Raw genomic sequence first — 16,091 nt, forward strand, 5'->3', positions numbered from 1 at the left:
GCTCGTACGCTATTTTCTCCTCCCACCAATGATAATACAGTTCCCTGCACATATGGCAGTAGATATAGAAGACCAAAGAGGGTGAGTCATTTCCGTAGGTGGCAGAGGGTGGCAGGATGGCTCAGAGCTGAAATCCCAAGAGGAGCCCAGAGTACTGAGAGGGCTGTGAGTGGCCAGTAAGAAATTCAGAATAGCCTCGGAAATCACTGAAAGGTTCTGAACCAAGAGTAACACAGACAAAAGCAATGCTTTAGAAGCGCAAATGGTGGTAATAGGAAGAATTTAATAGAACAGATTGAGGCCTATAATGCCTCGTTAGAAGCCTCTTGCATAGTATAGGTATGAAAATAATTGGCCATCATCATGCAGACTGCTAAGAAATGGAAGTAACAGAGGCCAGGGAAATTACACAAGAACGATGAGACTTGCTGACTGACCACACAGCACCATTTACTGAGCATCCTATCACATGTCAGGCTGTTGCTGTTGTTGTACTGGGTCCCTTCACATGCATTAGCAAATTGAATCCTCCTAACAACGCTCCTTAATATGCTGCAATATCTATATTTTATGGATGGGAAAATGCTGCCCAGATCCCCCACATCTAGCATGCTGTACAACAGTACAGTGAATGCTTGTGAACGGGAGACAGGAAGGGAGGCAGGGAGGACAGACAGATGGATAGATGAATGAACCAACAAACAAAGGATGGTCTTTCCCAAGGTGAGTCACCATGTGATGGAACTGGGATTCATGCTAAGAGTTGCTGGACACCACGACCCCCTCTCCTTTCATCATGTCATATGCACTGGCAGGATTTCCAGAGCAGAAAGGGCACAGAGCTGATGCCAAGATTTTTTACATGGTCAACAGGAAAATGGGTACATGACAAAATAGACACACACACACATACACACACAAATATACCCACATAGACATACACATATACATACATATAAAACCCAGAGGATGAAGATATGGTATATTAGGGAAATAGAATCATGGATAATTCTTTTTAAAGGGTTTTCTTTTAAGGTAATCATAATATATTGTGATTGTAAAAATACACATTTTAAAGGTACTCATGATACCATGTCACTGTAAAAATATACATTTTAAAAAAGAAAATGCGTGCCCGGCATTGAGCAGACAAAGAGCCAGATATCCAAACAGGAACCATCCACAGAAAGGTGACAAGTGGAGATCTCTTAAAGCAAGCATCCCTTTAGAGGGGGAGGTGCCCTGGGTGAGGGATCCTGCTAGCTGTGGAGCACGCTGGCCACACCTGTCTGCCCTGCACAGCCCGGGGCAGGAGGAGGTGAGTGTGAATAGAAGAAAACAGCCCTCTTGGCTGCCCAGGCAGCACACAGACACTCAAAGGGCAGTGCTTAGCTCCTACAAGCCCTGAGAGAAGTGGCCTTTCTCCACTGTGTTTCTGCTAAAAGCATCTTGATTGCAAAACTCTCGAAGGATGGATAATAAAGCTGTGCTGTGATGGCACAAATTAATCTGATCTGCTCTCTCTCCCCAGGCACAGAGTCATCTTTCATCCCTAGAATTAGAAAGATAAATTACCAAAGGAAAAAGGTTACAGGGGCATTACTTCCTCATCATGGTTTATTACAGATGCAGTGTTTTGGTTGGAAAATAAGCATTCTTATTCCCTACTTAATCATTCAAACACTTGGGCCTTTCATCTCTTTTAAAAAAAAACCATCTCCACATTCAGATGAACACTGTTAAGAAAATTCACACTTATCAAATCCCATGGAAGAATAGTTTGCTTTTTGTATCTGCTCTTTCTGTCTACGATTTACAGGTCAATGCAATTATGTATCTACAGCTGGAAGTATTTCTATTGTACACCTCAAAAAATCTCTTATGCCAAATTTTATCCTAAGAAGACCCAGGCCCTCATTATCCAGTACAATTTGCAGGGGCAGCAAAAACTTTACCTATCCCAAAATAATTTCCTCCCGACCTGCCTTAACTACCCCCTCGCCCACCTACCTTACATGAAAGATTCCCATTTGAAGGACTGGATTCACCCTATGAGAGGCAGACAGAAGGGCCATGTGTTTCCAGACAGCCACTCATAGACACGTTATCTGAGGGATAAAGAGCCCTCTAAGCCTACTTGAAGATTCGGAATTCAGAATGGATGATCTCCAAAGGAAGAAGAAACAGAATGTGCCCAATCCTGGGTGACTAAGGAGAAAAAGTGTAGATGCCCCCTCTCCTCCCCAACACCCCCACTTACCGTGAGGGGAGCAGGAAAGAGGAGCTTGGAGGTTGGCCGACGCTTGCTGCCTGCAGCATGTGCCTGGGAAAGGCTGCCCCAGAAAACTGAGCAACAGCCAGAGGTTCCAAAAATCACAGATGGCTGGCCTTGATCTTTGGGTCCAAGTTCCAAACTAAATTGGGTAATGCATATTTTGTAAGATAATCTAATGAAGACATTTGAGAAGCCTTGCTAGTGTCTTTGAAAGAGGAAAACACTGGCTCAATAAAACAAAAGGATGCATTAGGTTTACCTGGAGATGGACAACATAGGCTTTCCCCTGGCTAAAAATCAGGAGCTATTGCTTTTTGTCTTTTTTTAATTTGGAGCTCTAAAGGAATTCATCTCACCATGGTATATGAAGCAAAGGAAATTGGAGTAAAGAGGTAATAAGGTGGTACCTGTTACATAGCAAACCTTCAACAAACATCTCCCTGACCTTGGTAGAAGGAAGGCAACTTAAAGACAGCAGCCACTCAGCTGGAAGGAAGTGGAGATGTGTCAAGGAAGATTCCACCTGATGATTGTCATGGGGGCCACTCTTGGCCCTTAAACAAGTCTTTGCTCAAGCAAGCATAGGCTATCCAACAAAAACTCACTCAGAGATGGAGGCTTATCTTCAAAGACTTTAGGTCACCTCTGGTTATATAACCCAATGAGAAGTTTTAAAACAGGACGCTATCCTGCAGCTTCCAGTCACAAAGTAAATCTTCATTCAATTATTTTCTAAGCACAAAATCACTTTCCTCTAATCCTCTATGTGATATGCGTATGCTCCCCAGCAGTGATGGATGACACAGGAAATGAAGAAATGACACTGAGCAAATGACATGGTGGGACAAAAAAATAATAAAGACCACCGACTTGGCCAAATAACAAATCTTGACATTACCTGGCTTTAAAACTGAGAACACCCAATCTAGTGATCCATATTCCTTGCTAATCTTGCTTCTGGAAGTAAACTAGATGGGACTTATGGAGAGTTTTCACCACTTGTCAAAAGTATATCTCAGAAACAGAACACGTAACAGTCACCTGTGTTTGGCTCAAGAATTCATACAGCCAGGAGTGGTGGGTCATGCCTGTAATCCCTGCATTTTGGGAGGCTGAGGTGGGCAGATCACTTGAGGTCAGGAGTTCGAGACCACCCTGGCCAATATGGCAAAACATGTCTCTACTAAAAATACAAAAATTAGCAAGGCGTGGTGGCTTGTGCCTGTAATCCCAGCTACTTGGGAGGCTGAGGCAGGAGAATTGCTTGAATCCAGGAGGCAGAGGTTGCTGTGAGCTGAGATGACACCACTGCACTCCAGTGCAGCCTGGGTGATGGAGCAAGACTCCATCTCAAAAAAACAACAACAAAAAAACAAGAGATCAAGATCATCCTGGCTAACATGGTGAAACCCCGTCTCTACTAAAAAATACAAAAAATTAGCTGGGCGTGGTGGCGGGCGCCTGTAGTCCCAGCTAATCGGGAGGCTGAGGCAGGAGAATGGCGTGAACCCGGGAGGCAGAGCTTGCAGTGAGCCGAGATAGCACCACTGCACTCCAGCCTGGGCGACAGAGCGAGACTCCAGTCTAAACAACAACAACAAAAAGAATTCATAAAAATTGTGGGAAAAATTGAGGTGTATTTTGACGCTGCCATGTTGATGTGAACAGTGGTTCTCAATTGTGCTCATGAGCTTAAAGAGAACAAAAACCAGAAAAGGGTGTGCTGAAGGCAAACACTCTTGTGAAGGAAACAGCACTCCCTCTGATGCTGCTCCCCCATGAATTTGAATAATTTAGCAACAATGAGTCTTGGCCCATTAAGACACACACAGGGACCTCAGAGTACCTTGTTTCTGTGTCAAAAGTCATCACCCTATGGATGGATGAGCTGGGGCTCTCAACCCTGGACAATGTTTCCTAGAGTGATCTTGAACAAATGGTAAGTCCAGAGACTTCATTCATTAAAAGAGGTTTACAGAAAAAAAGAAAAGAATATGGCAAACTGATGCCACAGATACAGGAATCAGCTGCAGCACAGTGCTTCCAGTCAATCAAGGCAAATTCCTCCTCAAGCGTGCAACCAACATGAATCACACACATGTCAGCCATGGTTGCAAGCTGAGGGAAAATTCCAATTAAAAGTAATTCATCACCACTTCATACCCATTAGAATGGCTATTATTTAAAAAGGAAAAGAATGTGGCAGGGCATGGTGGCTCACACCTGTAATCCCAGCACTTTGGGACGCCAAGATGGGCAGATCACTTGAGATCAGGAGTTCGAGACCAACTGGCCAATATGGTGAAATCCCGTGTCTACTAAAAATACAAAAAAGTAGCCGGGCGTGGTGGTGGGCACCTGTAATCCCAACTACTTGGGAGGCTGAGGCAGAAAAATCGCTTGAACCCGGGAGGCGGAGGTTGCAGTGAGCTGAGATCCTGCCATTGCACTCCAGTGTGGGTGGCAAGAGCAAAACTCCATCTCAAAAAAAAAAAAAAAGAGTTCTGGAAATGGATGGTAGTGATGGTCGTCTAACACTGGGAATGTACTTAATGCCACTGACGTGTACATTTAAAATGGCTAAAAAGGTAAATCTTATACAAAACCTACTATAAAAATTTTTAACTTATCAACCCAGAGCAATATTTATGAAATTATAAATAAGAGGAATAGGAAGAGGCAGTAAGAGCCTTGCTTATATAGACTTTTTATGATTACTTGTGTTCATAATTGAGTTCATTATGACATCAAGAAAGAGTATTTGGGCCAGGTGTGGTTGCTCACACCTGTAATCCAGCACTTTAGGAGGCCAAGACAGGCAGATCACTTGAGGTCAAGAGTTTGAGACCAGCCTGGCCAACATGGTGAAACCCTGTCTCTACTAAAATTACAAAAATTAGCTGGGTGTGGTGTTGCATGCCTGTAATCCCAGCTACTTGGGTGGCTGAGGCAGGAGGATGGCTTGAACTCAGGAGGATGGAGGTTGCAGTGAGCTGAGATCACGCCACTCTACTCCAGCCTGGGTGACAGAGTGAGACCCTGTCTCGAGAAAGAAAAAAAAAAAAAAGAAAGAAAGGATAGAAAGGAAGTAAAGGGAAAGGGGAAGGAAAAGAAAGAAAGAAAAGAAAGGATGAAAGAAAGAATAAATTTGCTTCCATTCTATAAAATTCTAAATAAAATCAGTGCTGGCATAAAGTGGAGACAAAGGGAAAATTCAGACTTGAGAGCAAAGGACTCACATAACCTTTGAGGATTAGAAACATGTTCCTTGCACCCTCCCTGCTCACTTGAGCACATAATTGTCAATAATGATGGTGGAAGTGAGGCCCCTCAGGCTGCAGGCTTGGCTTTCCTGCCAAACTACTGAGACATTTGGTCACTGAATCTATATGCAAAATGGGTTCATCCCTATTTATACCTACATGGATTGCTATATTCACTGAGGGGGGGAATATATATATATATATATATATATATGCATTGCTAAGGGTCATTTTCCATTTCTCCTTTAAAAAATAATTTCCTTTCCTTTCCCCCTCAAGTCCATGTCATTTCAAATTCAGGACACAGTCATGTAAAACGGAACACAGGCACAGAAATTCCCTATTATCCAAAATTAATGAAGAAAAAGCCATTATGTAACAAATTCTGAATTCTGGAAAGAACCTACTAAATATAATAGACTTTGTTTAGAAGAGAAGACTGGTAGCTGAGCTTCTTTGAATTCTTTTTTTAAATACAAAAATGGCTGCCATCATGTGATATGGTTCTAATTAAATTTTGCTTAGCTGGAAGGGATTAATGAAAGGCAATGTCACAGCAGAATATAGAAAGGAAAATCTCTAAGGCAAGTCAACTGCTTTCAGCTTTGTAGGGAAAGTAAAATGAAAAAGTGAGCTTATATTATATCTGCATGTTAAAAGAAAATTATTGGTTTCAGATTTGTAACAATGAAAACAGTCTTCTCCTGGGATACACATTAAAAGTTGTGTGAAAACAAATCAAATAAATGCACTCTATCACATATTATAAAGAATGTCATTCTTCAGACAGCACCTTGATTCTGCCTTTCAGCATCTGTACACATGCTCCCAATGAACTCTTTCAAAAATCCAGTATTCTCAATTCTAAGCAGGCAAGCCTCTTTCCCCCTTCTTTAGAAGATTCATCTTTAATTCTTCCCTTGCCTTCTTTTTTTCTAATTTCAGCAAAGACTACTGAGCATCTTTTGTGCATTCTTCCCTGGTTGGACCTAAGACATACGTTGAAGACCGGGCTGAGATTGAATGTGGGATGTGAAGGAAAGGTGAGTCAAGAATGGCCCCCAGCTTCTGTCCAGAGCAACTGAGTAAATGGTGTTACCATTCTGCAACCAAGAGGTGAGCCTTATGATGAAACAGAGTACAGAAGACTCAGAGGAGAAAGAAAGAAACCAGATCTTGGCGCCAGCAAGGCTATCACCTTCAGACTGCTCAGTCACGCGAACCATTAAATACCCTTTAAAAATGTCATTTCCTTCATTTACATACCATATAATTTAATACACTTGAATCCACAAAGTCATATCATATATGCTTTTATTGTTCACGCCAGTTTGAATGAGTTTTCTGTACTTTCCACAGAAATAATTCTAAATACTAAAGGGTAAATTGGCAGGTTGTAGAAAATGAACAGAGAAGACCAAGGGGCAAGTTAAGAATTAACTTGGACTTGGGGACTTGCAACCTGAGTATTATACGAGCTCAAAGAGGAGAAACTACTCTTCATGTTGTTTAAACAGGGGTTTTATGCTACAGGGCATTATGGTCTGGACAAAATTTTGGGGTAAGACCTCAAAAGCATAGAAAACAAAAGCAAAAACAGACAAATGGTATTACATCAAGCTAAGAAGCTTCTGTGCAGCAAAGGAAACAAAATGAAGAAACAACCTACAGAATTGGAAAAAATATTCTCAAACTCTTCACTCAACAATTTTAAAACGGGCAAAAGACCTGAATATACATTTCTCAAAAGACGACAAACAAATGGCCAACAGGTAGAAGAAAAAATGTTCATCATCGCTAATTATGAAGGAAATGCAAACGAAAATCACAGTAACATCCCACCACAGTTAGAATGGCTATAATCAAAAGGACAAAAAAGAACAGATACTGGTGAGGATGCGGAGAAAAGAGATGGCTGGGATGCTGCTGGTGGGAATGTAAAGTGGTAGAGCCACTACAGAAAGCACTATGGACGTTCGCAAACAACTAAACACAGAGCTACCGTAAGATTCGCCAATCCCACTGCTGCGTATACATCAGAAAGAAAGGAAATCAGTCTACCGAAGAGACATCTGTAATCCCACATTCACTGTAGCACCATTCACAGTAGCCAAGATACAGAATCAACCTAATGCCCATCAACAGATGAATGGATAAAGATGATGTAGTATGTCTACAAAATGGAGTATTATTCAACCATAAAAAAGAATGAAATCCTATCATTTGCAGCAACATGAATGGAACTGAGGTCATTATGTGACATGACATAAGCCAGGCACAGGAAGACAAACATCATATGCTCTCACTCATATGTGGGAGCTAAAAAAGTGGATCTCACAGAGGTAACGGGTAGAATGGTGGCTACTACCAGAGGCTGGGAAGAAAAAAGAGAAAAAAGGGATGAAGATCAGTTAGTTAACAGGTTGAAAAATGCAGTTAGATAGGAGGAATAAGTTCTAGTAATCGATAGCACAGCAGGGAAATTATAGTTAATAACTTATTGTATATTTCAAAATAGCTAGAAGAAAAGATCTGTAATGTTCCCAACACAAAAGATAAATGTTTGAGATGATGAATATTTCAGTTGCCCTGATTTTATCATTACACTTTGTATGTAGATATATAATAGTTGTACATATTTTGGGGGTGCATCTGATATTTTGATACCTGTGCACATGTTCCCAATGAACTCTTTGGATGGTATTTTGATACCTGTATCAAAATATCACATGTACCCCCAAAATATGTACAACTATTATATATCAATAAAAAATAATGAAACAATAATCAGGGGTCTCAATTTGAGAAAAGTATAATATGCTGCTAGGTCACCCAGACAGATGTGTCAGGCAAGCCGGTGGAAATTCAAGGTTAGAGGCCAAAAGACAACGGGGGACTGTGGACCAAGCCATGAGAGGTGTCTTCATGGTGAGGGAGAACTGCAAGGCGAGTCCTGGAAACACCCAAGTTTTCTGGTTGACGGTAGAAAGGACGAGGCTGTCTGAGGGGTGGGAAGAGTCAGGAGAGAGCAGGGGGGCTGGAGAGGGTTGAGGGAAGAAAAATCTCAAGAACAGTCGGGCAATCACTAGTATAAAAGACTCCTTCCAGAGCCAAGGAGAAAAGATGAGAATGGTGATGAGATGTGGTCATTACTCACCCATGATGGCCCAGAAGCCACACACTTAGAAGGATGCAGATGATGACAGTGACACGTTTGCCAACAGATAAACAGTCTCCTTCTTTTACTTATTTCAACTTATTCCCATATTCAACTCAGAACTACAATGAAATAGATTTTTCTCGTATCGACTAAGAACACACATGAATGAAATCTTGAGTACCTGTAGCATAAAAGGGTATCTGCTTTATGGAAGCAACAACAACAACAACAACAAAATAATTCTTAAGGATAAGTATATGACAAATCACGCAAAAATATTTAAAGAGAAACCCGAAGGTTTGCTTTTGAAAACTCAGATCAAGCACTGTTTGGGGGCTGATTTCAGAATCATCTGATGAGTCCCACTTTCCTTTAATCTCATAAGGGCATAAAGCCTTCATCACTTGGCAGTACGAGCTTCATGTCTGAACACCCACAACCCAGTGTGCATGTCAGGTTTCCTCATTTTGACCTTAAAAAATAATCATTGCAACACGTTCTACACAAGGGTTTATCATGACTCTAATACCAAACTTCTCTCTGCAGTATTTTTAAGGTTTTTGTTTTACAGTCTGGAATTACTTAAACTGGGGTTTGAGAGTGAGTTGCAAGGAGCTAAGGAGGCTGGACTGGGCTTTGCCTTCTCTCTCTCTTGCCTTCAGTCCAAGGCCTCCTCAGTGTAGTGGAACAGGACTTGTTTCCCCTGCATCAATGTCACTCACATCTATAAGCGTGTAGGTCTGCCTGCAGTATGGACATCTGAGACTGCAGTCTCTTTCTTCAGCAAAATGTGTAGCACTTTTAAGTTTCACAGCAACCCCAATCTTCTCCCAAATGGCAGGCAAAACAAAGTGTGGCTCCAGAATTCTGAGAGGATGGAAGGTAGTCAAAACACTCAGAACTCAGGCTTCGATTCTCACTTAATGCAAATGAAGAATGAGCTCTCACAGCATGGATGAAACCTCTCCACCTCGCTAAGGGCATAAGCACTTAGCACATTAAGATAGTCCTGTTTCTTGGTGGGGCTGCAGACATGCTACACAGGATCTAAATGTGAGGGAAAATATCCTGGAAACTGTGAGAAGCAATGTACCTTTCAGATCTTTTTATTTCTTTTTTCTTACCTCTAGAGCTAAATGTGTATTTTTCTGAGCGTGTCTCTGTATTTTTCCATGCAAGGTTTTGGGGGAGCATCATTCATTCTTTTATTCATTCAATTATTCAGTAAATGTTTACTGATGTACACTTACTATACACCAATTCCCTATAAGGTATGAAGGTAACTGGGGGACCAAGACAGTTTCTGCCCTCGAGGAACTCGGAGTTTAGTTAGGGAGGGAAACGTGGTAGGGAGAGAAACGTGTAAAGGAGCTGGTGTCTCTCACATCCTCTCTCTTCCCATCCCCACCCTCCCCACTCCTCCTTTATCTCCTGCTTTTCCTTCTTTAAATTCATTACAATGTAAAAGCCAAGGTGTAGTCCTAATACTTATCATTAAGTAGCTTTACTTTTCTCCTCAATTTCAATAGTGAGAAAGTATAACATTATATTTCTCTAACTTAAAAAAATTACACAAGTGAAATAATAGGATATCTGCAATTCCTTAGTAAGACTCCAGCAAGAAAAATATGTGGAGAGAAGATGGATGAAACAAGATTGGTAATAGTTGACAATTATTAAAGCTGCAAGAAGAGTATATGGTTTTTATTATACTATTCTCTCTGCTTTTCCAGATACATGAAAATGTACAAAATAAAAAGCTAAAATATAAATAAATACATTAGTTAGATTGGATTTTACAAATGGGGTCAAACTCTTTTTCTCCATTAGCTGAAGGACATTGGGAAATTATTGAATCAGTATGGACAAAGAGCTGGTCAGAAAAAAATAAGAGAAGAAACCTGAGAAATAAGTTACTTTTATATGACATATGTCAAAAACAACCCCCCAAATTCTTTCATATAATTTAGGATCTGACAACAGTTGCCTTTCTCGATAGTCTCTGATCACATACTCAATGCAATTTACTATTATTTCTACCCATCTCTCCTACACAGAATTGCCAAATAAAAATGTCATCTGATTATTTCAGGTATTAGCTATACTCCTAGGGGTTGAACTGTGATATGGTTTGGCTGTGTCCCCACCCAGATCTCATCTTGAATTGTAGTTCAAATAATTCCCACATGTTGTGGGAGGGGCCCAGTGGGAGACAACTGAATCACGGGGGTGCTTTCCCCCATACTGTTCTTGTCGTAGTGAATAAGTCTCACGAGATTCGAAGGTTTTACAAGGGGTTTCCCCTTTCACATGGCTCTCCTTCTCTTTCTTGCCTGACACCATGTAAGACGAGGCTTTCACCTTCTGCCATGACTGTGAGGCCTCCCCAGCCATGTAGAACTAACTGTGAGCCCATTAAACTTCTTTTTCTTAATAAATTACCTAGTCTCAGGTATGTCTTTATCAGCAGCATGGAAACGGACTGATACAAACTATCCCCACAAAATTCATGTTGATGTTCTAACTTTCAGTACCTCAGAATGTGATCTTATTTGGAAAAAGTGCTGCTGCAGACATAATTAGAGAAGATGGGGTCACACTGGCATAAGGTAAGGCCTCTAATCCAATATGACTGGCATCCTTACAAAAAAGGGAAATTTGGGCTGGGTGCGGTGGCTCACTCCCGTAATCCCAGCACTTTGGAGGCCAAGGCGAGTGGATCATAAGGTCAGGAGATCGAGACCGTCCTGGATAACACAGTGAAACCTTGTCTCTACTAAAAATACAAAAATTAGCTGCGAGAGGTGGTGGGCACCTGTAGTCCCAGCTATTTGGGAGGCTGAGGCAGGAGAATGGCGTGAACTGGGAGGCGGAGCTTGCAGGGAGCTGAGACTGCACCACCGCACTCCAGCCTGGGCAACACAGACTCTGTCTCAAAAAAAAAAAAAAAAACAAAAAAGGCGGGGGGAAATTTTGACATAAACACACCCTGGGAGAACTCATGTGAAGATGGAGAAAGACTGGGGTGATGCTTCTGCTTCTGCAAGCCAAGGAATGCCAAAGATTGGCGGGAAACCACCAGAAGCCAGGGGGTCATGGAACAGATTCTCTCTTGCAGCTTTCTGAGGGAACCCACCCTGCCAGCATCGAGCCTTTGGAACTGAGGCAACACACTTCCGTTGTTTAAGCTGCCCGGTTTGTGGTAATTTGTTATGACAGCCCTAACAAACTAATACATGCAACAAGGTGGTGTTTAGAAAGCAAATGATTCAGCAAGTGAAAATTAAGTACTATGAACAAGAGCAAGTGGTTAGGGATTCAAGGCATTCTTCCCCGACAGCTCCACGGGACAGCACGTCTGTGTCTGTTAAAAATATCGAGGGTAGCTGGGCGTGGTGGCTCACGCCTGTAATCCCAGCACTTTGGGAGGCCATGATGGGTGGATCACAAGGTCAGGAGATCGAGACCATCCTGGCTAACACGGTGAAATCCCGTCTCTACTAAAAATACAAAAAATTAGCCGGGCACGGTGGCAGGCACCTGTAGTCCCAGCTACTCGGGAGGCTGAGGCAGGAAAATGGCGTGAATCCGGGAGGCAGCAAAGAGCTATTACCAAACTAATGAAATAGGGTCCTGTGAATACTTCCACAGGGAAAAATAAAGGCACATAAAGATTACAGGTGAGCATAAGTGAAAAAGTTATTTAAACCTAAATCACAATTAGGAAATAGAAGTTGCCAAATTCAAAAACATCTGAGGCATTAGAATAGACTCATTTGCTCATGATTATAAATGAGTTTAATACAGTCAGAACTCTTAAGGGGTTAAATATATTACTTTAATCCAAAGTCCAATTTAAAATCATTGCCTTTGTATGTGTGTGTTCTCCTTAATACACCAGCTGGTACCTGCTGTTGTAATCATACAATGACATACAAGTGATACTTGCTGGCTGGTGAAAGTACTTTCTTAATCTTTAGTGCTGAGATAAGAATGTGGGTTCCCACACAAATAATACACAGCCACCCAGAAAATGAACACTTGGAATCTTCACCTCGTACTCAGTGAAGTAACCTGTAGCATTCCTTTTTGTGAAGAACATTCCTAATTTAAAAGGTAGTAAAGATCACTGAGAGTCTGAGAATGAACTTCAGAAAGAATCCACTGGAACGGTTTTGAAGCTATGATCCCTGAAGGGTTCTAGGTGGGCACTGGAAGGGGTAAGCAGTGAGTGAGATCATGATTCTTCCTCGCCTCTGTTCTTCTCTTTGGGTCCTAAGCTACGGTTTTATTCTGAAGTCAATGATTTCATGCCCTAAGTTCCATGAGGAGCCATCATCCTTAGCACATATTTGTTTATTAAACAAGCCAGTTGTTTGCAAACTCAAGGGCAAGGCCTTGCAAGACCCACATCTATCCTTCTAGTCTTTGCAATTTCATAATTCATACTCGATCCACTTTCTTTTTTTTCTTTTTCTTTTTTTTTCCTTTTTTTGAGACAATCTTGCTCTGCCTCCCAGGTTCAAGTGATTCTCCTGCCTCAGCCTCCCACGTAGCTGGGATTACAGGTGCCCGCCACCGCACCTGGCTAATTTTTGTATTTTTAGTAGAGATGGGGTTTCACCATGTTGGCCAGGCTAGTCTTGAACTCCCGACCTTGTGACCACCTCTGCCCCCCAAAGTGCTGGGATTACAGGCGTGAGCCACCGCACCCAGCCCCAATCCACTTTCAAAATAGAGTTGTACGTTTGTCCATTGGTCACTCCTTCCACAGACACGCATGAAGCTCCTAGTTGAAGGCCGGAAAGCCTGGCAGGCCTGGGAAGACTACATGAAGCCCAGTCCCTTCAGGCATCTGCCTAGAAGAGATGCTGGAGACCTCGAATGCAATTTCAAAAAAGATGGTGTGGGGAGAACCAGAATTCCTTGCTCACAGTGCTGGAGGGGTGACAAGAGGAGTTGGCCAAACCTCAGAGACAGGCCTAGGAGAGAGGCGAGCAGAGAGCAGGAGCCCCAACATCTGACAGGGGGAAACGTTTCAGGAAGGAAGAAGTATTCAATTGTGTCACTCTTACATGAAATCAGGAAGGAGCTGACGGGGGCAAGTCTATTAGGCCTCGGACTGAAGAGTGGTAGTCATAAATATACAGAGGTTGGCAGGAACGTAGGCAAGAAGAAACAGACAATGGATAGGGAGTACTCGGTTCACTTACCTTCTGGTCAACAAATATTTATCGAGCAATAGCTACATCCCAGATATGGTGCTGGGCCCTAGTGGTTGTAAAGATCAACTGTGCTCAGGGGCCCCCCGGAGCTTTGAGTCTAGTTTGGAAAAGAGTCACTAAGAGAGCATTTCAGGATCATACAAGCGGAGGAAGGTCTTGTCAATGTAAGGTGTGAATGCCTGGGGAATAGCCCTCAGCCCAGCCTTGAGTTCAGGGAAGACTTGTGGCAGAAATGACGCTAGTGCTGAGAATGAAAAAGGACAGCAGATCCAGGGACTTCTCCCCACCAAGACAGGCAGCCATCTGGCAGCGTTCTGCGGTAACACCTATGTAAAATTATGGAAAGAGGCTTGGGCCACCTCATGCAAACTATGGAGATGGAGTAGGTCAAAGGAAAATCAAGCAGCAGGGGGAAGGAATGCAATTCACATTGACCAAGAAAACGTTACCTTCGGCCATGGTTCACTGAAGGAAAGTAGGAAGCTGAAGCTGTTCCAAATATTTTACTAAACACTCTCATTTAAGAATTCAGTGCTTTTTTTTTTTTAAGCGACATAATTACAAAGCTTCTGTGGGTGAGGGAAAAAGCATTTCATATTTAATGTTCTGGTTTGGCTTTGGTTTCAATCAGTGGTGGAATGGCCATAAAACAGTCTCAGAACCGATAGGAGGGTGTTCAAGTTTGGTTAGAAAGGCAGGGCACGGTACAAGTAAACACAGCACAATGTTGCTTCTGAAATCTGAGGCCACCATAACGCAGTGGCAATTTTTAATTCTTAGAGACAAATACATGTGGAAACTTTCCATAAATAAAATGCTTTCATTTTCTCATGATTACAGTGAGCGTTTGTGACAAAGCCTGGTCACATTATTATGTAAATTTTTACCCATGTAACATTTCCCTCTGCTTATCTTGGGGAACAATTCAAAAAGAAGCCATAATACACTAATTACCTCTCTTATATCAAGTATGTTGGGAACTAATAAAACATCGGGGACGTGGAACACCACATAATTACAAAGGAATGGGGCCAGGGGCTTCCAAAAAGGAAATCTGAAAGCGTCCAAGGGATTCTAATGCCCATGGGTAACAGTGAAGAGCAACTGGGGAAAAACATGAGACAAAGGAACCAGGGAAGTCTCCACACAAAGAAGGATATGAAGGCATAGAAGCACCCGCAAATTTTAAAAACTAAAGAAAAATCTTACAAAATAAATATATTACCTTTCCAAACTGGATGCCAGAAAATATAAGACAGAATGAATTTAAAAATAAATATGATAAATTGTTATTCAGAATTCTAAAACCAAAATGGTTTTTTTTTAAGTTCAGGGATACCTATGCAGGTTATATGGGTAAACTTGTGTCATGGGGGTTTGCTGTACAGATTGTTTCATCACCCAGATATGAAGCCATGTATCCATGAGTTATTTCTCCTGATCCTCTCCCTCTTCTCACCCTCCACCTTCCGACAGGCCTCATTGTGTATTGTTCCCCTCTGTGTGTCCGTGTGTTCTCACTGTTTAGCTGCTCCTTATAAGTGAGAATGTGCAGTATTTGGTTTTCTGTTCCTGTGTTAGCTTGGTAAGGATAATTGCCTCCGGCTCCATCCATTTCCCTGCAAAGGACATGATCTTGTTCCTTTTTATGGCTGCATAGTATTCCATGGTGTATAGTACCACATTTTCTTTATCCAGTCTATCATTGATGGGCATTTAGGTTAATTCCATGTCTTTCCTATTGTGAATAGTGTTGCAATGAACATAAGTGTGCATGTGTCTTTATAACAGAACAATTTATATTCCTTTGTGTATATACCTAGTAATGGGATTGCTGGGTCGAATGGTAGTTCTGCTTTTAGCTCTTTGAGGAATGGCCACACTGTCTTCCACAATGGTTGAACTAATTTACATTTCCACCATAAGTGTAAAAGTGTTCCTTTTTCTCCACAACCTCACCTGCATCTATTGTTTTTTGACTTTTTAGTAACAGCTATTCTGACTGGTGTGAGATGGTATTTCAATGTTTGATTTACATTTCTCTAATGATCAGTGATGTTGAGTGTTTTTTCATGATTGTTGGCTGTATGTATGTCTTCTTTTGAAAAGTGTCTTTTCGTGTCTTTGCCCAATTTTTTATGGGGTTGTTTTTTTCTTGTAAATTTAAG

The 16,091-nt window shown here is 41.8% G+C and overlaps 1 protein-coding gene across 2 annotated transcripts in view; it reads right to left on the reverse strand.

The window, feature by feature from the left end:
- PRKCA (protein kinase C alpha) overlaps positions 1–16,091 on the reverse strand; it is a 515,514-nt gene that overhangs the window by 314,001 nt on the left and 185,422 nt on the right. The window contains exon 1 of one of the 2 annotated variants that reach the window (XM_030828486.1): positions 2,011–2,079. The exons of the other annotated variant lie outside the window; for it this stretch is intronic. The gene's annotated coding sequence lies outside the window, so the exon portion shown is untranslated. Of the gene's footprint in view, positions 1–2,010; positions 2,080–16,091 lie in introns of those variants that run through there. 2 annotated transcript variants of the gene reach the window in all.

The sequence above is a fragment of the Nomascus leucogenys genome, chromosome 14, assembly GCF_006542625.1.
Source record: "Nomascus leucogenys isolate Asia chromosome 14, Asia_NLE_v1, whole genome shotgun sequence".
NCBI lineage: Eukaryota > Metazoa > Chordata > Mammalia > Primates > Hylobatidae > Nomascus > Nomascus leucogenys.